Genomic DNA, 26,596 nt, shown 5'->3' on the forward strand with positions numbered 1-26,596 from the left:
TTCTTACAATGTTTGAATGAATATTTAATTCGGTGAAAGCTGGAAAAAAAACAATGTCATTTGGTTGCCAGCACTCGCCAGGTTGTGATGAGTCTCTCTCTCTCTCATCTTCAACCTCTTATCCGGGATCGGGTCGTGGGGGCAACAGCTCTAGCAAGGGACCCCAAACTTCCCTTTCACTTCCACATTGGCCACCTCTGACTGGGGGATCCCGAGGCATTCCCAGGCCAGTGCAGAGATATAATCTCTCCACCTAGTCCTGGGTCTTTCCCAGGGTCTCCTCCCAGCTGGACGTGCCTGGAACGCCTCGCTAGCGAGGTGCCCAGGGGGCATCCTTACCAGATGCCTGGACCACCTCAGCTGGCTCCTTTCAACGTGAAGGAACAGCGGTTCTACTCCGAGCTCCCCACAGATGACCAAGCTTCTCACCTTTTCTCTAAGGGAGACACCAGCCACCTTCCTAAGGAAGCCCATTTCAGCCGCTTGTACCCAGGATCTAGTTCATTCAGTCATGACCCAACCCTCATGACCATAGGTGGGAGTAGGAACAAAGACTGACCAGTTGATCAAGAGCTTCACCTTTTGGCTCAGCTTGCTTTTGTCACAACAGTATGGTAGAGTGAATGAAATACCACCTCTGCTGCCAATTTTCCAGCCAATCTCATGCTCCATTGTCCCCTCACTTGTGAACAAGACCCTGAGATACTTGAACTCCTTCACTTGGGGCAAAACTGCAATCCATCGGTTTCCTGCTATGAACCATGGCCTCAGATGTAGAGGTGCTGAAACTCATCCCAGCTGCTTCACACTCAGCTACGAACCGATCCAGTGAGTGAAATTAATAGTATAGTCCAATACTCGCTCTGAACCTTGGTGCAAGAACAGAGCTATTGTTTTACAAAGACATTTTTTTCGCTTTTTTGTTTGTTTAACTCTGTGCCGCTGTGTGTCTCCTCGATAAAAACAGCTGATCCGCAATACATTATGAATACTAACACTTTTTCACCCAAATGCATTTAAAGTCTCTTTCTGAGGATGACATGACGTAAAAAATGCTGATAAAACTTTCTTACCTGTCAATCTGGTCATGTTTTCTGCTTAAATAAATGTTATCCATTCTCCTGCTTAAATAGCAAGCCCGGGGTGAATCCATGAGGGAAGGGGACATGGGTGGGGGGGGGGGGGGGGCAGTGGCTATCCACAACAGCCCTAGATTAAAGATCCGCTTTTGAAGACATTTTTTCATACTATTACTAATACTATTTATAATAATAATAATAATAATAATAATAATAATAATAATAATATTATTATCACTATAAAGTGAGTATTGGCAAAATGGGTTATCATTTTCATGTTGAGGTGGCAGGGCGTTGTTGTCGGCAGCTGCTGAAAGTAACTAATAAAGTGACTAGCAATCTAACTTACATTTAAAATTGAGTCATCAGTAAAGTAACTAACTTACATTTTCAAGGAGTAATCAGTAATCAGTAATTCGATTACTTTGTCAAAGTAACTGTGGCAACACTGTTGGTAAGGTTAAACCTTACCTGTGTGAAGCCTGTGTGAAGCGCCTTGAGGCACCTTTGTTGTGATTTGGCATCGTATAAATGAAATAAATTGAATTGAAATGGAAATTTTCCAATCATTGATGACAGATTACAAATATAAGTTAAGGCTTTGACAATACAATCAATAACACTTTTTATCAAAAACATATCAAAATTATAACTGTCAGTTGATTTTGTACCTTATAATTTATTTAAACTATGAAAATTCAATTTTCAATTTATTTTCATTTATATAGCTCCAAATCACAACAAAGTTGCCTCAAGGTGCTTCACACAAGTAAGGTCAATTATTTCTTTTTCATCAGTTTCGTTAATAACCATTGAGTACAAAATTATATTTCTTGCATTGTTATCATTCTCAGAAAAGGTTTCAGGGGATGCAATTGAATGGGCTAATTTTTACCCACATTAACAAAGTACTCACTGAAATGATCTGCTATCGGTTTGTTTTTCCTTAATGACTGTGCCAGTAGTTGTGTAAAAATAAGTCGCCAACAACTTTTTTTCTTTTTGTTGATTTCATTTAAAAGCTTCCAGGTGCATTTAATATTAGTTTTATTATTTTTTCTAATAATTTACTGTAATACTGCTTCTTGCAAGATCTCATAATGCTGGCTAAATTATTTTTATACATATTATATTTTCTTTCAGCATCCTTAGTTCTAAATTTAAAAATTGCTTATGCAATAGATTTTTTTTTTTTATTATTATTTTTACCTGCATTCTGTAGCCCCTTTGTTATTCATGGTTTATCAACACACCATTTATTATCAACTTTGGCCTGGTGTCATTTATTTTATTAATTTCTTTATTTTATCAATTTGCTATCACAAATTTTATTACTATAATTATTTGAATAAGTAAGGTTATTGTTTTTGCTCTCATTCCAGGCCTCATGTGTCAAGGCTGAGTGGAGGCGAGGCACAGGCAGAGGCTGGACACAAATGCAGGCTCTCAAACAAGGCCGTATGAGTAAAAATACAGGTCTTTATTACAGGCAGGGGTTCGGTAAACAGGAAGGCAGTCCATGGAGCAAAAGTACCAGGAAGGGGGCGAGACAGAGGACGTGGACAAAAACAAGCAGGGTCAGTACACGAGCAAACTGTGTTTTCAGAGCTGAGGCAAACAGCAGGATCCGGAACACAGATCAGAGTCAAAACACGGCTTGGCATAAATAGGACAGAGACAAAGTGCTGGTAAGTGATGAACATCAACAAACAAGCAATAAGTTCTGATAATCCGATAACCGATAATTATCGAATATAATGTTTTCATTATTGGATTATCTTTTCAGATAACTTTGAAAACCGTTATCGGACTAATTATCTTCCGATAAATTTTTATCCAATAATTTTTAGACCGATAACATGGTAACCAAAGCTGAAACTCTTATAAAATTTGAAATCACTTGAGCACCTACCTGTTAAATGTTTTGTAGCAGATGTGTAGTTCTACCCTCTGCAAAAAGAGGAGAGCTGCTTCTAGAAGGAACCGCTCTATCCTCTGAGGCAAAGGAGAACTGGTCACAAAAAAAACCCTAATTTCTTTTAACCCCATACTGATATGACGACAGTATCACCCAAGTCATCCAGAGGCATACATTTTAACTTATGGTTTTAAATTAACGTCATGTCTGAAGTTGTATTAAGTGAAAATATCAGATATATGTTTTAGTTTTAAAGTAATGCGCAAATTTTTAAGGTTTTAGTGTGAACATGCTGTCCAGGTGCATTATGGGTATAAGATAATCTCAGTATGTTCACGACATGAAAAATGCATTTGAGACACTCTGATCAGGCTCCACAAATAACAGCATTAAAGTCTAGTGCCTAAAACTCTTGTGAATATATTCTGTGTGTTTATAGACATTATTGTGTTTGCCTTTATTAAATTCCACGCATCTTAAAGGTAGCAGAGTAGCAACAGACACAGATTATCTGGAATTTTGTTTTGGCAAGTCTCTACTGCCATCTACTGGCCAGTAGTGTTCATGGCAGTATTCAAACAAGCTGGGCTGACATTCTCAATCACTGTACTCGGTTCCATACCACAGAAGTTCAGAGCGCATGATTTATGTTCTCACACACATTGTACGTTCAAAAACCACAAGTCAGACGGAAGCAAAACGTAAACAGAAGCCTTTTTTTTTTTACAAAAACTGTCGATGGGAGACATCAAAGTTAAAAATAAAAAAAACAAACAAAAAAACATTACAAGACAGGTCTGCGGTGTTTGCACAGGCACAGTGCGAGAGGTGGTCGTGAGATGTTAAATGTAGCTCGTTACTCCATGTATACTAAACGATGCAGGATGCACGATTAACCTGAAACTCGGTGCAATCCAAAAAATTCTTGCACCAATGAAAAATCAACTGAAAATGGCCAAAACCCGCACTGGCACCAGTAGATCATGGCAGTGTTCTATTTATTTTGACGCCGGTTATATCAGATAGTTATCTAATTACAACTTGGCTTTTTTTTTTTTTGGAAAATGCCTTTTTTGGCATATTTTACAAAAGCACATTTATCTGTAAACACCAACACACGACATACCTCACATTAACGTGTTGGTTTACATAGAATGAATCAACCAATCAGTGTAGCGGAGGCACATTTTACCCAGAATTCCATCTGTCTGTGTTTGTTACAAAACTTCAGAATTAGTGCATTATTCAACATTAAATTAAACATTAAATATTAACATTATATCTTAACTTTGCACAAATGACAGAATTGACATTAATGGAGTTATTCTATCAGTATTCTTTTTTTTTTTTACACCAAACCATAACTCAGCATTGCTTTATTTTCCAAGACCTCTGCCTGACGGCAGTGCTGTGATTGGGAAGAGAGTTGAGCTTTGGGCTTTCTCACAGTTGCTACTGTGCTGAAAGCCATGTAATAAACTGGAGCTTCCAGCAGGGGACAGGATGTTGAAAGACAGAAATGCTGACTCATTGTTTGGTTCTGTAGTGCTTTCAGAAACTATCGTGGTGTTAAACTCAAAATCAGCTTGTTAGTAGTTGCAAGTGTACTGGAGACAATACTGGAATTTATCAGTTATCTGTAACTTCTGATACATTTTTGAGTGGTTTATCATTTTAACTTTATCAAAGATAACTTTTCAGTTATCTGATTATCTGTTATCAAAGTTAATTTTTTGGTTATCGGTGCCCACCACTGAAGAAAAGGCAGTGACAAGTGGACAAGGAACTGACAGACAAAACAGGGTGTGGCCAACAGAGATGAAGAAGTGCAGGTGCAGGACATGAGAGTGTGATGATCAGAGGAAATCTGTGATAACAATGAAGCTGGGCATAAATACTTGAGAACTGAGATGAGTGCAGACACAGGGCAGACGAAGACAGGATGAGACAGACAGGTGTAAGTGAGGTGTAAGTGAGCAAGAAAAGAATTACTGACATGACAACTAATGACTATACAAAGAAACAAGAACTGGTAATAAAAACCTGGACAGGACTGAAAAGCAAACAAGAAGATGCTAACAGAAAATAAACTGCAAAAAACTGATCTGAGAATAACAGGAAATAAAACACTAAGACAAAACTAAACTGGAACAGACTGAGAACTAGAAGTAAAACAGACTAAGCGATAACAAAACCTGACATTAAAGTACTACAAATAATAGAAATGTGAACAGTGAAAATAAGCAGATGATAACTAAATGATAAACAATGAAAACACAGAGTGACTGAACCAAACAAGAATGGAAGTGAACCATGGCTGAAGTATACAAAATTACAAAGAAACAAGGTGGCAAAGAAAAACAGAACATAGAATAAACCCATTATGTAAATAAACAACTAATAACTCAAAGCGGAAGCAGATGGTGGAAAAAAAAAAAGGGGGAAAAATAGCATCAAAGCCTCGATCAGGACGAAAATGTGACATCATGAAAGATCTCAGTCTCAGTGGGACTACCCTGGTTAAAAGTAAATTTAAAATTGAATACAATTTTAATTAGAGAGTGTCCACCCCCACTCGGTTGAAGCTGAGGTGGCTGACTTATCAACAACATCTGTTATGCTTTGTAGGTTTCTAAATCTACAAATGTAGTTTGTCTGCTTTAGGTTTTGCGGTATTAATAATTTTGATGGTGCAGCAGATGTCGCAGAGGTTTCCACCACATTCTTACGTGACTAGATTTATTTTGTCCTAGTTAATCGCCGGTTGTGATGTACCCAAAATGTCACACAGGGTTTTGGTCGCATTTTCGTCAATTGCAGCATGTTAGTTTGTGCATTTTCTCCTGGCATCTGTCTCCCGCTGAGCGGAATTACATCTGTTTCACATATTGTAAAGAAGATGCTCCTATCTCCCTTTCAATCCCAATCATGTTTATATATATGCATATGTATGAGGTCTATTAGGAAAGAAACCGACCTTTTTATTTTTTTCAAAAACTATATGGATTTGAATCACGTGTGATTGCGTCAGACAAGCTCGAACCCTTGTGCGCATGCGTGAGTTTTTTCACTCCTGTCGGTTGCGTCATTCGCCTGTGGGCAGGATTTGAGTGAGCACTGGTCCACCCCTCCCGTCGGAATTCCTTTGTCTGACTTCTTGCTGAGAGACTGGCGCTTTGATTGATCAAATTTTTTTCAGAAACTGTAAGGCACATCCAAGTGGACACCATTCGAGAAATTCAGACGGTTTTCGGTGAAAATTTTAACGGCTGATGAGAGATTAAGGAGTGTTACTATCGCTTTAAGTAATAGTTGTAAAACAGCTAACTGATCATCTGCAGAGGAATGGTCTATTTGAAGAGTTTCAGTCAGGTTTTAGAATTCATCATAGTACAGAAACAGCATTAGTGACGGTTACAAATGATCTTCTTATGGCCTCAGACAGTGGACTCATCTCTGTGCTTGTTCTGTTAGACCTCAGTGCTGCTTTTGATACTGTTGACCATAAAATGTTTTACAGAGATTAGAGCATGCCGTAGGTATTAAAGGCACTGCGCTGCGGTGGTTTGAATCATATTTATCTAATAGATTACAATTTGTTCATGTAAATGGGGAATCTTCTTCACAGACTAAGGTTAATTATGGAGTTCCACAAGGTTCTGTGCTAGGACCAATTTTATTCACTTTGTACGTGTTTCCCTTAGGCAGTATTATTAGACGGCATTGCTTAAATTTTCATTGTTACGCAGATGATACCCAGCTTTATCTATCCATGAAGCCAGAGGATACACACCAATTAGCTAAACTGCAGGATTGTCTTACAGACATAAAGACATGGATGACCTCTAATTTCCTGTTTTTAAACTCAGATAAAACTGAAGTTATTGTACTTGGCCCCACAAATCTTAGAAACATGTTGTCTAACCAGATCCTTACTCTGGATGGCATTACCCTGACCTCTAGTAATACTGTGAGAAATCTTGGACTCATTTTTGATCAGGATATGTCATTCAATGCGCATATTAAACAAATATGTAGGACTGCTTTTTTGCATTTGCGCAATATCTCTAAAATTAGAAAGGTCTTGTCTCAGAGTGATGCTGAAAAACTTCATGCATTTATTTCCTCTAGGCTGGACTATTGTAATTCATTATTATCAGGTTGTCCTAAAAGTTCCCTGAAAAGCCTTCAGTTAATTCAAAATGCTGCAGCTAGAGTACTGACAGGGACTAGAAGGAGAGAGCATATCTCACCCATATTGGCCTCTTTTCATTGGCTTCCTGTTAATTCTAGAATAGAATTTAAAATTCTTCTTCTTACTTATAAGGTTTTGAATAATCAGGTCCCATCTTATCTTAGGGACCTCATAGTACCATATCACCCCAATACAGCGCTTCGCTCTCAGACTGCAGGCTTACTTGTAGTTCCTAGGGTTTGTAAGAGTAGAATGGGAGGCAGAGCCTTCAGCTTTCAAGCTCCTCTCCTGTGGAACCAGCTCCCAATTCAGATCAGGGAGACAGGCACCCTCTCTACTTTTAAGATTAGGCTTAAAACTTTCCTTTTTGCTAAAGCTTATAGTTAGGGCTGGATCAGGTGACCCTGAACCATCCCTTAGTTATGCTGCTATAGACTTAGACTGCTGGGGGTTCCCATGATGCACTGAGTGTTTCTTTCTCTTTTTGCTCTGTATGCACCACTCTGCATTTAATCATTAGTGATTGATCTCTGCTCCCCTCCACAGCATGTCTTTTTCCTGGTTCTCTCCCTCAGCCCCAACCAGTCCCAGCAGAAGACTGCCCCTCCCTGAGCCTGGTTCTGCTGGAGGTTTCTTCCTGTTAAAAGGGAGTTTTTTCTTCCCACTGTCGCCAAGTGCTTGCTCACAGGGGGTCATTTTGACCGTTGGGGGTTTTCCGTAATTATTGTATGGCCTTGCCTTACAATATAAGGCGCCTTGGGGCAACTGTTTGTTGTGATTTGGTGCTATAGAAATAAAATTGATTTGATTTGATTTAATTTTGATTTAAGGACAGCCCAAGCCGCCGTCGTCAGCCTGTTTTGAGCTGAAAACTTCCAAATTTAAGCCTCTGTTGACGCTGGACGTCGTGAGAGAACAGAGAAGTTTCAGAAGAGGTCGGGATCAGCAGTTTATCTGGACATTCAACTGTTAAAGGAGATTTTGTAATGAAAGACGTGCGGACGGACTCGCGCGTCCGCACCCAGCCGCTCATGGCACGGCGCCACAGCAAAACACCTCCGTGTTGATAACCATTCGTAAGATTCAGGCAGTTTTTGATGGCTTTCAGTCGTGTGAGTATCCGAGAAATTGTTTAACAGCTGGGCATGTTCAAACTTGTCCTGTAATGCTTCCAACGGAGGTGTTTTGCTGTGGCGCCGCGCGATGAGCGGCTGGGTGGTGACACGTGAATCCGTCCACACGTCTTGCATTACAAAATCTCCTTTAACAGTGGAATGTCCGGATAAACTGCTGATCCCGACCTCTTCTGAAAGTTCTTTGTTCTCTCACGATGTCCTGGGTCAACAGAGGCTTAAATTTGGAGGTTTTCAGCTCGAAACAGGCTGACGACGGCGGCTCGGGGCGCGGCGCGCCGTCCGGCTCCGTGGGTTGTCCTTAAAGCAATAGTAACACTCCTTAATCTCTCATCAGCCGTTAAAATTTTCACTGAAAACCGTCTGAATTTCTTGAATGATGTCCACTTGGATGTGCCTTACAGTTTCTGAAAAAATTTTGACCAAGCAAAGCGCCAGTCTCTCAGCAAGAAGTCAGACAAAGGAATTCCGACGGGAGGGGTGGACCAGTGCTCACTCAAAGCCTGCCCACAGGCAAATGACGCAACCGACAGGCGTGAAAAAACTAACGCATGCACACGAGGGTTCAAGCTTGTCTGACGCAATCACACATGATTCAAATCCATATGGTTTTTGAAAAAAAAAAATAAGGTCGGATACTTTTCTAATAGACCTTGTATATGTGTATGTGTATAGGTATGCATGTATGGGTGTAGGTGTATGTATGTATATATATATATATATATATATATATATATATATATATATATATATATATATATATTCTTGTACTGTTACAAGTATTATTATTATTGCTTATCCTTGCACACGCTGTTCAATGAACATTTTCCTCTACTTGCACCCACCTTGTCTGTTTTCTTAAGAGCTGCTGTAACATGTGAATTTCTCCTCTGTGAGATCAATAAAGTTTATCTTCTTCTTATCGTTTGGACTGATCATAAGAACTTGGAATACATACAAACTGCCAAACGACTCAATTCTCACCAGGCCAGGTCGTCGCTGTTTTTTGGACATTTTAATTTTTCTATAACCTACACACCCGGAACCAAAAATACTAAACCAGATGCCCTTTCTTGTCAGTTCCTTCCTTTGCACCACACCTGTACTCCAGACACCATTGTTCCCAGCCAAGTGGTGGTTGGAGCCCACAGTTGGGACATGGAAAGGGTCATCCGGGGGGCCCAGAAGAGCCTAAAATTAAACGTTCTTGCCAAAATTGATTTTATTATTTTTTTGGCTTGTTTCAGGGTCAAATAAGCCTGACATTTTAGGGTTCAATTCCCCCACAAACCTCATTTTATGACACCATTTTCAAAATGGCCACCTTCAGGTTGAATGTTCCACATAATGACCCTTGTAAGTTACATTCAATCATAAATGTTGTGTCCGAACCTATGTTTTTGATTATCAGAAATGTCCCGGTATATCTTGAAGTGATAATGGAGTGGCAGCCATCTTGAAAATCCAATATGGCCACCAGAAAATATGAAATTTTACACGGTTTTCAATTAACGAGTACTGTGATGGATATATATTTGTCTAGAATTTTTGACCACACTCAATAACCTATAGTGATGTTCAGGTTTATCTCTAATGATTTTCATTGACATATTAACAAATTATTAGCTATTATATAATTTTCACATGGCTGAAAGTCATTTCTTCTTATAACGTGCATACAATTAATGTATATAAGATTTAACAATACTTTGCATACAGCTCTTCAAAATTTCCTTCATGTTATCAGTTTTAAATGAACATATTGGCTATTGATGCCATGGCTGTCCTACAAGGACTGAAGAAAACAGCAAGTATGAAGACCCTTGCAGACTTGATTCATGCCTTCACTCACCAAATAGGAAGGCTGATGCAAGGCTACAATGAATGCCGGGTGATGTTTGACAGTTACCTTGAGCAAGGACAAACCAAGGACAAAGAGAGCAAAAACATCAGTAGAGTATGAAGGACCTACTGTCATCTTCAGCCACAAAAGCAAACTTGACCACCATGCTGTCTGAAAGTCTCCTGGAGGATTTTGCAACCTTTAACCTTGTAGTGGTGTATGGTATTACAATCAAGAGCCATGAATTTGAAGCTGAACATTGTCATGAAGAAGCCGACACTTTAATACCCAACCATGTATTAGGCTGTCTGAATGACCAAGTCAACGTAATATGTGTGTGGTTGTCAGACATGGATGTTCTCACACTACTAGTGGACCTGGCAGCACATGGCAGGCTTCCAACAAATGTTGGTCTAAAGTTCCTGACTGGCAAAGCTGCCAAATAAAGGGAAATCAGTGTAGCAAGGCAAGTCGGTGTGATTGGAAATGATAAGTGCAAGGGCCTCACTGGCCTCCATCATTTCTCTGGAGCTGACTGCAGAGGCAAATGTGTAACCAAGTCAATAACCAAGAAAAGATGGGTGGAAGCCTACATGAAGTTTCCCAGTGATTTTCCAGCCATCAAATGCTTCCAGGACCTTGACGTTGATCAAATACCACAACAACTGAATGGTGAAGATCTGCCACCTCAAGTGAAAGCCTTGGAAGCATTTGTATGCCAAGTATACTCCTTGTCTGGCCTAACAACAATTCCAGCTTTGTGGTGGAAACTCTTCAGGTCCAAAAATCTTGGAGGAGAGATACTACCACCTAACCGAGCTGCCCTTTTGCCACACCTAATGAAGGCCAACTACATGGCAATGAGAAACAAGACCAGTGGAGCCAGATGTAGTTGCTTTAAAAATGCTGTGCCTTGCACCCACCTGTGCAAGTGCTACAAAGGGGTATGTGACAACCAAACCAGAGATGAGCATGACCTTGAGGGTGATGATGATGATGAGTGACAGTGGAATCAGAGACTGGTGATGAACTGGAGATTGGTGATGATATAGGTGGAATCGGCATGTGATGTCTAATGGAATGGATAATGTGTGTGTGGAATTGTTATAATTATTAGAGATTAGTATTACAACCCCAATTCCAATGAAGTTGGGACACTGTGTAAAATATAAATAAAAACAGAATACAATGATTTGCAAATCCTCTTCAACCTATATTCAAATGAATAGACCACAAAGACAAGATATTTAATGTTCATACTGATAAACGTTATTGTTTTTGTGCAAATATTGCACATTTTGAAATGGATGCCTGGAACACATTTCAAAAAAGTGGGGACGGGGCAACAAAAGAACAATGTTTCTCAATGTTCAATTGCAAGGAGTTTAGGGATGTACTAACACATAGAATATCACTTTAAGCAATGGATAAACACATCATAATGGCAATGACATTATTACTTTACCTAAATTCTGGTTACACAAGATACAACGAAATTAAATCAAATCAAATCAATTTTATTTATATAGCGCCAAATCACAACAAACAGTTGCCCCAAGGCACTTTATATTGTAAGGCAAAAGACATACAATAATTACAGAAAAATCCCAATGGTCAAAACGACCCCCTATGAGCAAGCACTTGGCGACAGTGGGAAGGAAAAACTCCCTTTTAACAGGAAGAAACCTCCAGCAGAACCAGGCTCAGGGAGGGGCAGTCTTCTGCTGGGACTGGTTGGGGCTGAGGGGAGAGAATCAGGAAAAAGACATGCTGTGGAAGAGAGCAGAGATCAATCACCAATGATTAAAAGCAGAGTGGTGCATACAGAGCAAAAAGAGGTGAATAAAAAGAAACACTGGGTGCATCATGGGAAACCCCCCAGCAGTCTAATTCTGTAGCAGCATAACTAAGGGATGGTTCAGGGTCACCTGATCCAGCCCTAACTATAAGCTTTTTCAAAAAGGAAAGTTTTAAGCCTAATCTTAAAAGTAGAGAGGGTGTCTGTCTCCCTAATCCGAATTGGGAGCTGGTTCCACAGGAGAGGAGCCTGAAAGCTGACGGCTCTGCCTCCCATTCTACTCTTACAAACCCTAGGAACTACAAGTAACCCTGCAGTCTGAGAGTGAAGCGCTCTATTGGGGTGATATGGTACTAAGAGGTCCCTAAGATAAGATGGGACCTGATTATTCAAAACCTTATAAGTAAGAAGAAGAATTTTAAATTATATTCTGGAATTAACAGGGAGCCAATGAAGAGAGGCCAATATGGGTGAAATATGCTCTCTCCTTCTAGTCCCTGTCAGCACTCTAGCTGCACCATTTTGAATTAACTGAAGGCTTTTCAGGGAACTTTTAGGACAACCTGATAATAATGAATTACAGTAGTCCAGCCTAGAAGAAATAAATGCATGAATTAGCTTTCCAGCATCACTCTGAGACAAGACCTTTCTAATTTTAGAGATATTGCGCAAATGCAAAAAAGCAGTCCTACATATTTGCTTAATATGCGCATTGAAGGACATATCCTGATCAAAAATGACTCCAAGATTTCTCACAGTATTACTGGAGGTCAGGGTAATGCCATCCAGAGTAAGGATCTGGTTAGACACCATGTTTCTAAGATTTGTGGGGCCAAGTACAATAACTTCAGTTTTATCTGAGTTTAAAAGCAGGAAATTAGAGGTCATCCATGTCTTTATGTCTGAAAGACATTCCTGCAGTTTAACTAATTGGTGTGTGTCCTCTGGCTTCATGGATAGATAAAGCTGGGTATCATCTGCGTAACAACGAAAATTTAAGCAATGCTTTCTAATAATACTGCCTAAGGGAAGCATGTATAAAGTGAATAAAATTGGTCCTAGCACAGAACCTTGTGGAACTCCATAATTAACTTTAGTCTGTGAAGAAGACTCCCCATTTACATGAACAAATTGTAATCTATTAGATAAATATGACTCAAACCACTGCAGTGCAGTGCCTTTAATACCTATGGCATGCTCTAATCTCTGTAATAAAATTTTATGGTCAACAGTTTCAAAAGCTGCACTGAGGTCTAACAGGACAAGCACAGAGATGAGTCCACTGTCTGAGGCCATAAGAAGATCATTTTTGTGACCTTCACTAATGCTGTTTCTGTACTATGATGAATTCTGAAACCTGACTGAAACTCTTCAAATAGACCATTCCTCTGCAGATGATCAGTTAGCTGTTTTACAACTACCCTTTCAAGAATTTCTGAGAGAAAAGGAAGGTTGGAGATTGGACTATAATTAGCTAAGATAGCTGGGTCAAGTAATGGCTTTTTAAGTAATAGTTTAATTACTGCCACCTTAAAAGCCTGTGGTACATAGCCAACTAATAAAGATAGATTGATCATATTTAAGATCGAAGCATTAACTAATGGTAGGGCTTCCTTGAGCAGCCTTGTAGGAATGGGGTCTAATAGACATGTTGATGGTTTGGAGGAAGTAACTTATGAAAATAACTCAGACAGAACAATCGGAGAGAAAGAGTCTAACCAAATACCAGCATTACCGAAGGCAGCCGAACATAAAGATATGTCTTTGGGATGGTTATGAATAATTTTTTCTCTAATAGTTAAAATTTTATTTGCAAAGAAAGTCATTAGAAGGAAAGAAATTAAAAGACAACTCCCGTAGTGCAAAGGTGTAAAAGTAAATATAAAAGACAAATAAGAATATATACATGTATTTACAAAGGAGCCAGTAGGTGTATAGAAATAGAAGTCTGTAGTACTCATTGCATTCACCTTTATAAAAAATAAATGCAACAAATAGTGCAGACTGTAGGCTAATGTGCATTCAATACCCATATTGCACTTGGGTAGAACATGCTGTTGAGTCTGGATGTGCGGGTCTTGATGGACCGGTACCTCTTTCCTGAAGACAGCAGTGAAAACAGGCTGTGCCCGGGGTGTGAACCATCGAAGCTGATGCTTCTGGCCCTGCACAGACATCTGGTGTTATAAGTCTGACCGAGAGGACAGCTGCGCTCCTATGATGCTCTGTGCTGACTTCCTGACTCTCTCCAGAGCCTTCTTGTCAGCCTGAGAGCAGCTCCTGTACCACACTAAGATGTTGTTGGTGAGGACGCTCTCTACAGAACACCTATAGAAGGACAGCAGCAGTTCCTGGGACAGTTGACCTTTCTCAGTGACTTTAAAAGGTACAGACGCTGTTGTGCCTTTTTCACAAGGGCATTGGTGTTGGTGCCCCATGTAAGGTCCTGAGAAATGTATGTTCCCAGGAACTTGAAGTCACTGACCCTCTCTATGATGTCTCCCTGAATGAGAAGGGGGCGTCCTCCCTCTTCCGCCTAAAATCTAGCACCAACTCCTTTGTCTTTGAGGAGTTAAGTGCCAGGTTATTTAGGGAGCACCAAGTAGTGAGGTTCAGGACCTCCTCTCTGTAGGCCATCTCATTGTTGTTGTAAATCAGCCCAACCACAGTAATGTCATCTGCAAATCTGACAAAGATGTTGCTGCTGTGGGTTGGTGAACAGTCATGGGTGTACAAAGTGTACAGCTGTACAGCATGGAGCTGAGCACACAGTCCTGAGGGGCTCCAGTGCTCACTGTCAGCACTGAGGAGTTGTGGGATCGCATCCTGACTGACTGCAAACGGTTGGTGAGAAAGTCTCTGATCCATCTGTAGGTGTGCTCGCCAATGCCCAGACTGCGCAGTTTGAACAACAGTCTGCTTGGAACAAGTGTGTTAAAAGCAGAACTGAAGTCCATGAACAACATCCTCGCATAATTTCCAGACTGTTCAAGATGTTAACACACTGTGTGGAGGGCTGTGTTGATGGCATCACCTGTGGACCTGTTGGCTCTGTATGCGAATTGGTGCTGATCAAAGGCTGGGAGGCAGTAAGGATTTTCGTGGCTTCTCTGAACTTGCTTCTGTGCTGGAAGCCATGTAGTAAACAGGCACTTTCAGCAGGGGGCAGGATGCTCAAAGACAAAAGTGCTGACTCATTGTTTGGGTCTGTCGTCCTTCTTGATGCTTCCAGAAGCGATTGTGGGGTTAAAACCCAAAATCAGCTTGTTAGTAATTGCAAGTGTACCGGAAACAATACTGGAATTTATCGGTTATCTGTAACTTCCGATACATTTTTGGGTGGTTTATCGGTTTATCTTTATGAAAGATAACTTTTCAGTTATCTGATTATCTGTTATCAAAGTAAATTTTTTTGTTATCTGTGCCCACCACTGCATATAGCAATAATGGGCAAATGCTGTAAAGATGAAATATACATTCTGAAAGAAAGGAATTTTATCACATTCAAAACTGATTACATGAATTTGCAAAGTACTGCTAAATGATGTATACATTACTTACATGGTATATGAAGGACCTTCGGCCATTTTGGAATTTTGAAATAGCCAATATGTGGATACATAAATGAAAATCACTAGAGATGAACCAAAACTTCACTGGATTATTGACTCTTGTCAAAATAAATCCTAGGCAAATATGTATAACCATTCAGGCACTCATAGATGAAAACCGTGTAAAATTTCATATTTTCTGGTTTGCCATATTCGATTATTAAGATGACTGCCACTCCCCCAGCTAACACGGAACATACTGCAGAGGTTACATTTTCGTTGCACAATTAGGAACGTTCTGTCCACCTCCTGGCAACTTCCATCAGGAACGTTTACTTGTTACAGTTTTTGGACGTTTCTTTGGAACGTTGTGTGCATGTTGAGTGGACGTTCTATTAACTACTACTACTATAATTGATTGATAAGGCTGGTGAATTGGTATTGTTGTAAATTTAAATAAAGTGATTCCTGTATTTTCCTTTCTTAACACATATATTATAATTTATTCAATTTTCCGAAAGTTTTCATTCTCAGGGATCTATACTTTAGTAGGCCTACTGTATACACACCATCCCGATGACTATAGTTTAGTCGACCGGTCGATCGCGGGCTGGTTTCCAGTCGATTGCATGAGGGTGGGGGGGTGGGGGGACTCCCACGGTTCATTCTGTCTGCGCATGCGCAGGGTCAAGAGGTCGAGAGGAGCTACAGTGGAGAGCAAGGCGAGCGTACAATGGTGGAGGCAAAAAGATCAAAAACTTATCATTTTTATCCAGACTGGGAGGAAGATTATTTTTTCGTTAATTCAATCAATCAATCAATCAATCAATCAATCAATCAATCAATCAATCAATCAATCAATCAATCAATTTTATTTATATAGCGCCAAATCACAACAAACAGTTGCCCCAAGGCGCTTTATATTGTAAGGCAAGGCCATACAATAATTATGTAAAAACCCCAATGGTCAAAACGACCCCCTGTGAGCAAGCACTTGGCGACAGTGGGAAGGAAAAACTCCCTTTTAACAGGAAGAAACCTCCAGCAGAACCAGGCTCAGGGAGGGGCAGTCTTCTGCTGGGACTGGTTGGGGCTGAGGGAGAGAACCAGGAAAAAGACATGCTGTGGAGGGGAGCAGAGATCAATTACTAATGATTAAATGCAGAGTGGTGCATACAGAGCAAAAAGAGAAAGAACCGGGAGTGACATGTTTAGCCGCATGTTCTCCTTGAATTGCTGGCTGTCTGAGTGGTGTCCAAAAAATGAGGTGGGCTTCATAGATAATTGGCAAAGCTTCTGGGGAAAACCTGGTCTTGTTAGGAGAGACGGCATCCATCCCACTTTGGATGGAGCAGCTCTCATTTCTAGAAATCTGGCCAATTTTCTTAAATCCTCCAAACCGTGACTATCCAGGGTTGGGACCAGGAAGCAGAGTTGTAGTCTGTTGGGTTTGCACCCTGTTTTTAAACAAATGAGAGGCACAAACACTGAAAAGAAACCAGTCAGAGAGAGACAAATGTATATATTTTTTGCTCTGCGCAGAGGAGGAGAACAATGAAGCAGCTTGTAAGTGCTCAGCTACAAAGCTCTCCTAAAATCCCCTCCTCTGGCCCAGCCTTTTATTTAGTTCAACATGAGAAAAAACAAACAAGGACAGTCGGGAGAGGTTACACATGAGTCATGTCTGCAAGAAGGTGATAGCAAAGCGAGGTAACGGCTGAAACCTTCCATTCCTGCAACATGAGCCTTGTGGCTCGTCAAAGCAGGATAAGGCAAAATGAAAAATAGTTTGCTCACTCATGAAGAATGCAGACAAAAAGTCTTTCTTTCTAAAACCTCCTCTTCTCACAAAGAGGAAAAATAATAAGCATAAACTATAAGAAAATAAATAATAATAATATAAGCATAAACTAAAGAAAATAAATGATAATAAGAGCATGAGCTATATAAAATCCTTGACATAATCCTCCCTGTTTATCGTTTATTTACATAAGTTTGTCATGTCCAAAACACACTTCAATAGAAAATTTGTCCACTTTAACCACTTGTCTTATTACATTTTCAGCTAAAGCTTCATAGGCTAAGAGTGTGTTAACTCATCACGTCAACAGTTCAAGCTTGAACTGGAGTTGTGAGCTTTACAATATCATCATAATTCTCAACACAGTCATTATAGTTTTCTCCACTAAGGTCTGACTGTTTCAATGTTTGATATTTTGGCATAGTTTGTTGGAAAGCCAGATTACACTGTACAAATGTATTTGACACCATTTTGCCAACCATTGTTTTGATACAAGGGATCACACAACACATGCAAAGTCCAATCAGAATTAGGACTATAATAACTGGTGTCACCATTTTCAATAGTAACTGCCACCATGGTCCTGAAGTCAACCAGGACCAGGGATTCCACCGGTTCACGGTTAGGGTGTCTTTATGCATTGCATCACGAAGTTTATTCAGCTCTTCCAATGCGTCCTGCACATCCACTGAATGAATGGAGTCTGGGATGAAAGTACAGCATGTTGTGTTCAGCAGAACACAAACTCCTCCCTGTGAACCAGTAAGCAAGTCTAAAACCATGCGATTTTGCATCACCATGGTACGTAAAGCATCTATTTCAGTGTTTTGAGCTGCTACTATTTTCTCAGTTACATTCATGAACAGACCCAATCGATAATTCAGAGTTTCAATCATTAATGAATTTTTTACCACTCCTATCCAGGGGAACAATGAATGTGCTATTTTATCTCCTACAGACCACAATTTTTGGTCCTTTGGTAAATCCGAGCCCCACATGTGATCATGTGGTAACACATCTGGGTATATCGATCTCCTCCGTCTGGTGCTGCCATTCTTCTTTGTGGAGGTCCTTGGCACTACCACATATGTATGGTCAGTCACCTGGGTAGGTGCACACACACCACCCCAATTTGGTGGGAGACTCATGTACAGTCTGGAACCACAAAGCCAATAGATGTCATCATACACCGGAGTACCATTTACAGGTGGTAGCAAAAACTTACTAACATAAGCACATGATTCATCCGTTCCCCATGGACAGGAGCCTGTATAATTACATCCCCGTCCAATGTGATGAAGATAAGTACCATCCACATAATATGTTTTGGTTAGGCTTAAATTATTTGATAAAACATACGTTTGGGTACACAGACGTTTCTTAATTTTACCTACAGTTTTGTTCCCTGTTCCGTAAAAGCAAATCGGGAATGGCCGTTGTGATGACAATTTAACGTGATGATATTTTTGCGTTTCCCTTCAGTCTAGTCAATGGAGCAGCACTTGGGCATGCTTACACGTCTTCTGTTGAAATCCCTATCATATAAGTGGTTGCACTGAGGCAAGTGGTGTTACGTCTTGTCAGATTTGCTGAGAACTGTTGCCCCCGAAATACAGTTTGATTATGCATCCGTATGATAAGACATTCTGTCACCCTAGCAGGGTACGGTTTAGCCGTCAGAGCTGGGTGTGTTGAGGATATAGGCATTTGCGAACAAACATAACAATTAGTAACGTAATTCCATAGCCAATAAAGAACATCTCTGTACAACAAATTAGTATGGTATATATGAGGGTGTCCATCTGTCTCATTCACATTATGAATAAACCTCTTCTGACGTTGCTTGCGTTGTTCTCTGGCTCGGTCCACAGTGAGCTGCAATACTTGGGTCAACCACCAGGCCAGGAATCCGAGGAGCACGAAACACACTAAGATCACAACGCAACCGGCTGCCCTACCAACAGTCCAGCAGCGGCGGCGCTGAGCACGCTGCTCCGGGATCTGCTGTAGTTCAGTCATGATTGCTAGGATACAGTGTTGTTAACCAACCTCACCTAATAGTGCAAGGATCTCCCTGCTTCACTGGTGTTGAGACAATCTATTGCTAATTAAATAGACTCCCTTTGTAGCCAGACTTCCCCTTACACTGTGGAGGCAGCCAACACACGCTGTATCTTACAGTGACTTAGATGTATCCATGTTGATCTCTCCGCTATCTTTACTGCAGTTGGTGTCGTTAACAGCACTTGGTATGGACCTTCCCAACGAGGACTGGACCAGTTCTTCCTCTTAATCACTCTGATGAACACCCAGTCTCCTGGCTGGACTACTGGAAGGCCGTCCTGTGGAAGATCAAAATTATTCGGCAGTAAATGTGTTTGAGTTATCTCTTTCTGTGTTAATGTCTTTTTCATAAAATCTGCTAATGTTTGTTCCTCATCTGCTGTTTTAGTATCCATGTCAAAAATTGGTAGACGATATGGTCATCCATAAAGTATCTCAAATGGTGTTAAACCTGATGGTTTCTCATATACAATTTTACTAGGTCCAAACATTCAATCCAGGTTTGTTTTGTCTCTTCCATACATTTCCTTAGTCTTATTTTTATTGTGCCATTTGTCCTTTCCACTAATCCTGCACTTTGTGGGTGGTAAGCACAATGATGTTTTAACTTAATTTTCATGTGTTCTGCTACTCTTTGTACAACTTCATTTACAAAATGTGTTCCATTATCACTGTACAATGTCTCTGGTATTCCATAATATGGAATAATTGTCTTACACAATGCTTTTGCTACTGTTAAAGCATCTGCTTTTTGTGATGGAACAATTTCTACCCATTTTGAAAAGGCATCAATTAATACTAGACAGTATTGATAAGGTCCACATCGATTTAGTTCAATAAAGTCCATATGAACAATTTGAAAAGGATACTGTGGTTTTGGGAATTGCCCTCTCCGGGGTCTTATATTTCCCTGTGGGTTGTGTTTCAATCAGGTAACACAGGCTTTACAAAACTTTTTTGAGTATAAATTAAATCCATAGGTAGTAAAGTATTGATCTACCATATATACCATCCCCCCTGTTGACACATGCGTTAACCCATGCGTCGCAATTGCGGCTGCTTTGAATAAGCTTTTGGGTAGGATGGGTTTGTTATGTACACAATAAAGTCCTTTGGGGTTTGGGGTTGCCCCATTTTTCAACCACAAATGTCGTTCCTGCGCTGGTGCCTGTTTTTACATATCCAATAAAAGGTCAGAATCTATTAATGGTTCATTGTCTGTCTGAGCTGTGTAAATAGAAGAAGTACCATATCGACCAGCTGCTGCTTCTTTCGCTATTTTGTCTGCCAGGCAGTTTCCTCTGGAGACAAAATCTGTATCTCTGGTGTGGGCTGCACATTTACATAATGCCAGGTGTGATGGTAATGTCACTGCTTCTAGCAAATTTGTGAGTAAGCCTGCATGTGCACCTGGAGCACCACTGGTTTCCCTGTAGAGGTTATCATACCTCTTTGTTGCCATTGTTTTGCAAAGAACCAAATTGTTGAAAATGCATATTGACTATCTGTATAGACTGTCAGTTTCTGTCCTTTAGCCAAGATACAAGCTCTGGTTAATGCAATGAGTTCTGCAGCTTGGGCTGATTTAAAATGATCGATCTGTTTTGCTTCAATAACAGTATTTGGTAATTGAACAACAGCATAGCCTGTTAATGTCTGTCCTTTCTGATCTTTGAAACATGAGCCATCCACAAAGTAATGTAGTCCATCTGTAAATGGTTCGTCTGTTAAGTCTGGTCGAGGTAATTGTTGTTTCTGTGTGTCTGCCAAACAATTGTGCGGTTCACCGTCTATCTCAGTAGATAGGAGCGTGGCGGGATTCAAGGTGTTGCATCTTTCAATGGTAATATGTGGCTGAGACAATAGCATTGCTGTATATGCTATCTGTCTAGTAGGTGATAAGAATGTAGCCAACTGGTTTATTTTTATTACCATGTTGTTGTAGCAAGACTGCACACATGAATCCCTGTTTTGTGTCCACCATGAGAGTGAATGGCTTGGCATAATTGGGCAGAGATAATACTGTGGAACTCACAAGTTCTTGTTTAAGAGCTGTAAACTGTTCTTCAGCTTCTTTATTCCACTGTATTTTGTCAGTCAGAGCCATTGGTATAGAATGTATTAAATCCTGCAATTTCTGCACCTTCTCTGCATAACATGGAATCCAGGCTCTGCAATAATTACAGATACCTAAAAAAGTTGTCATTTCCTTGTTTGTTGACGGTTTAGGAACTTTGAGAATAGCGTGCTTTCGATCGTCTTGTATTCGTTTCCCCTCAGCTGATAGGACATGCCCTAAATAGGTCACTTGTGGTTGCACAAACTGCAACTTTTGCTTTTTAGTTTTACTTCCTGTTTCTGCCAAATGTTGCAAAAGCATCATAGTACATTTTGTACAGCTGTCTTTTGTCTTTCCTGCCACCAAAATGTCATCTACATACACCATGATTTGTGAATCTTCTGGTGGAGTAAATGAAAATAAGCAATAATTTATTGCTTGTGTAAAAATGGTCGGACTGTCAGCAAAACATGAGGGAGTCTTGTATATGTATATCTTTTCCCTTTAAATGTAAACGCAAACCAAAATTGAGAGTCTGGATGAACAGGTACTGAGAAAAATGCATTTTTGATGTCTATGACAGAGAAGTACATATTTCCAGGACTTAATCTATCATCTGAGTCAGTGGTCACATTGTGCTTTCTGATCCATGCACTAATTTCTGGCTTCAAACCATTCAGGAGGGCTTCAGCTGATTTTGATATGCTCCCGCTTGATCATCACTATGCGGTATACCGCTGTTTGCACAGAAAACTGTCCCTAAACGCTGATTATAATCATCCACATCCTCATCTGCCTTTTGTTTACACGCATTTATTTTACCATAGTCCGCTTTCTGTTTAAACTTGTTTTTAACTCTGGTCATTAGATCGGTTATTTGAGCCTGTAACGCCGCTGCCGGATCTTCCTCATTCCCGTATGGCAGGACCGTGCCGTCTGCAGCACGTCCTGTAAATGTCCCTCTCACGTGGACCCAGTTTCGTCCCAGAGCCAATTGTACGGCCTGTCCTACTTCCCAGCCATTCAACCTATATGCTTTTATCTTCTTTTCCTTTTACCCATTCTTCCACATCAGCTTGTGGGTCTGGCAGGCCAGACACAGCCTTTGCTGCCTCTTCTGGTGTCCATGGACGGAAGACATGAAGGAATGGCGGCTGTCCTTGAGCTATATTTGGGTTTGGGACCTGGATCATTGGAGCGATAAAACTGTGATCTGGGGATATATTGAAACCGTATTTTAGAGGCGGCTTAATCATAGCCCTGTCTCTCAAAATGTATTTTTCGGGCATTAAAGAATTTGTTGCCGCAGGCGGGGTCAATACAGTTGAAAATTCCACCCTCTGATTATCCAAAAATGGATTTAGATACAGTGAGCTTATTGGGTCATATGACGGACCTTCAGAACTCCCCTGGGGATAATTAGGGTCAAAAATCGGGTCCTTTACCAGTGGTGGAGCCACTGTTGGTGCCGCTTGTCTTACTGCAGCCTGATTTTGTGGCTGCAGGGGTGGATTTACATCACGGCCTCTCACGGCCGTCTCATTATCTTCAGGTTTTACAAACATTACTTTCCTCTCTGACTTTCCTTTCTCGTCTTTTTTCCTCTTTATGGCCTCTACTCTCATCCGTGCTTCACTGAGCCATACTTTTGCACACTCTCTCTCTCCTTCTTTTCTTACTTTCCTGTTACCCTTTTTATTTGCTGCTGCTGCTGTAAGCTTTAACACCAAACCTTCACAATCTGGCATAACCAATTTACCTGAAAAGCCATATTTCTTTTTCCATCTAGTTATGTACTTCAGATTTTCCGGATTGCGTTTGTGCATGTATTTTTCATCGCCCTGAAATAGGGGCTTATTTTCTGTGCATGTGTTTCCCATGTTGGTCACCTATTCCCCTTCACTCTGCAAAGTTCAGGTCAAGCTTCTACCCCGTGGGGCGGACCTTCCTTGGAATCCCCCTCTTTGCAGACTTGTCGGGAATATGTGAGTGTGGTGCGTATGGACTTAAAATGACCTACTTTGCAGACAACGGCTTCACTTTTATCCCCTGATAAAATGGGATATCAAGCTGTCCGTGCTTCAGTCACTCACAGTCTCATTCTTTTATCATTACTAAGGAATACTCAGTCAAACAATACCACACATACAGTCCCACAACCGCTCCAACTGTCACACATATACAAAATAAATTACAGATTTCATCAATGATTGCAATTACAGACAAGCCCTCATCTAAAAAAAAAAAAAAAAAATAATAATAATAATTATATATATATATATATATATATATATATATATATATAGGGCACACAATTTAACCCAAATATGCCAGATTTAGCATAATGCTAATTTTCATCCGTAGTCCTCAGACATAAAATATGAAACACAAGCATAAAAACATTGATAATTTACAATATAATGTCATATTTTAAGATAACCCAGATGTAAAGGAGGCGTTATCTGTTCAAGTCAAGACGGTCAAGTTTAAGGTGTGTCTTGAATAAAGCAAATGTGGGGCTGAACCTGATTGTCATTGGCAGAGTATTCCATGTGCTACTGCCCCAATAGAGTACAGTTTCAGCAAAGGCAGTTTTTCTAAATTTGATCTCGCAATCACCCCTAGCGGAGGATCTGGTGTTAATTTCATTTTCCTTATCCTGTTAATATAGTTCCTCAGAGGAGGTGGAGCCAAATTGTGTAGGGACCTGTACACAGCACAACACGTTAAATAGCATGAAAGTCTCAAAACTTAAAAGTTTATATTTTTCTAAGATTGGACAATGATGACAAATCTGTGTTTTTTTTGTCCAATATTTTTACGGCTTTTTTGTACAATTGTTCAACTGATTTCAATACAGTTGTTCCTGCAAAGGACCATGTTGTAATGCAATACTCTATATGTGACAAGATCATGCAGTGTAAGTAAGATTTGGCCGCATCTATCATAATAAACGGTCTTATCTGTTTAAAATGAGATATATTGAACTTTACAGTGTTATTTACCTTTTTGATGTGTTTTTCGATTGTAGAATTTGGGTCTAATATCACTCTGAGATATTTGAATTGGTTCACAAGCACCAGTTCTTCCCCTTCCAAGAAAACATGGGATCTGGCTAGCTTAATTGGTCTTTTGGTGAACATCATGCATACAGTTTTTTGGTGTTCAGCAGAAGACGATTTTTATGTAGCCATTTGTGTATTTTATATAGGGCATTTGTGAGGTCTATAGATATTTTGTCACTCTTTCCCTGGGTAAAGATTACTGCGTCATCTGCATACATTTGCATATTTAGTTCAGAGCACACATCGGGGAGATCATTTATATACAGAATAATAGAGAGGCTAATATTGAGCCTTGTGGAAGACCAACATAACTAGGGAGATAAGAGGATGTGGCACCATCCACAACAACACGCTGCTTTCTATTCGAAAGATAGGATTGAAACCTTGAATAGTATCGTCCGACAAATTAAAATATGAATTGTAAAAATTGAAATATTCAGTTAAGGATTTTGCATATTGATACATGGACTGGTTGAGCGCCCTTGAACTTTGCTGTGCTGAGGGGACTGGCACTATAGAAGTTATTGTATTGTATTTTTATGAACAATTTTCTTTGTTTTTTTAGGCAAAGAAGGACGACGAAAGAGTTGGTACTGCTATTAATACTGACTCAGATGCCGGGGTGGATGAAGCCATGGGCGACGATGTGGATGCCGAAGATGTGGTTGCCGACGCCATGGACCACAGTGTGGTGAATCATGATGCCATGGACAGCGGTGCCATGAGTGATGATGCCACGATTAGTCATGGGTCAGATGAGAAGTGATCCATTTTATACTGAGAACTTATGTAGGTACGGGGGAGACATGTTGGTTTCGCTTCTGTCGGCATTGGCGTGCACAATACATTTATCATATAGCTCTTGTAACCTTTGGATAGTACTGAAGTTATGACCAAAGGCGTGTACACAAGTTGACATGTTCAGGGCTGGATCCAGAGTGAAAATCTGACAGATGCATTTTTGCCCAGTGATAAAATAAAAATCGTCTTATTATTCAATCTTCATTCTTTTAGTCATATTTTATTTTATTTGTGTATCACATGGCTGTGGAACTTCCCTCTAATTTAAAAATAATCAAGTTTTTAGAATTTTGCAGAATTTTTTACTTGCTCCAGAAGAAAAGTAGATCTGCAAATTTACAGTGTAGTTTTTAGAATCTTATTGAATTTATTTTTAACATTTATTCGCTCCAGAAGAAAAAAATAGATCTACAAATTTACAGTGTAGTTTTTGGAATTTTATAGAATTTATTTCTAATAGTAATAGTTATATTATAATAATATAGTAATATTAATAATAAGTAATAGTAATAGTAATATTTCTAATAGAAAAATATAACTACCAATATAACTACCAGTTTACAGTGTATTTAAAATATGAAGAAAGTTCTGTGTGTCAACAATGATTTAATTTCTTTTATTATCGGAAAGTCCTGGATGCCATGATCATTGACTGGACTGGACTGACGCTATGTTTGTTTTGATCCACCTGCGTGGTGCATTGTGGGATCAAATCAAAAGCTGTGTTCACTGTGGGGACACATTCAGCACTATTCGGGATTATTTGAGATTTTTTTTTACCGATGATGAACAATGTGTAAAAAAATCTGACCGACGCAATTGCATCGGTCCAAACCGGTCTGGATCTGGGCCTGATAATAATACTAATAATACTGGAGCGCAGATGAGAACCAATCCATTTACTGAGAACTTGTCCATGGCTAAATGCATTGCTATTGTAATAATACTTCTAAAGTAATAAACTTGCAATTTACAGACTCATGCAGTGTTCACAATGTTTCTTCGTGTTGGGGGACTTGCAACAATGTTGCAGCAATGTTGTGTTGCAACCTCCTGAGAACGTTCTAGGTATGTTGGTTGGCAACGTTCTTGCCAACATCCCAGGAACGTTCTGGAGAGTCTACAAATGAACGTTCATGCAACGTTGTGATGCAGCATTACTGCCACTTTGATGTAACGTTCAGGCAACGTTCCATTGTTAGCTGGGCCATTACCACTTTAAGATATACCAGGACATTTTTCATAATCAAAAACATAGGTTTGGACACAAAGTCTGTGATTGTGTGTAA

The 26,596-nt window shown here is 39.9% G+C and overlaps 1 long non-coding RNA gene across 1 annotated transcript; it reads left to right on the plus strand.

Annotated features, from left to right (window-relative positions):
* The first annotated feature begins 2,612 nt into the window (after positions 1 to 2,612).
* LOC117520123 lies at positions 2,613 to 25,511 on the plus strand. The gene is made up of 2 exons (XR_004563537.1): positions 2,613 to 2,767; positions 25,072 to 25,511. It is a non-coding gene; the product is annotated as an uncharacterized LOC117520123 (long non-coding RNA).
* Positions 25,512 to 26,596: the final 1,085 nt, after the last annotated feature.

The sequence above is a fragment of the Thalassophryne amazonica genome, chromosome 1 (assembly GCF_902500255.1).
Source record: "Thalassophryne amazonica chromosome 1, fThaAma1.1, whole genome shotgun sequence".
NCBI lineage: Eukaryota > Metazoa > Chordata > Actinopteri > Batrachoidiformes > Batrachoididae > Thalassophryne > Thalassophryne amazonica.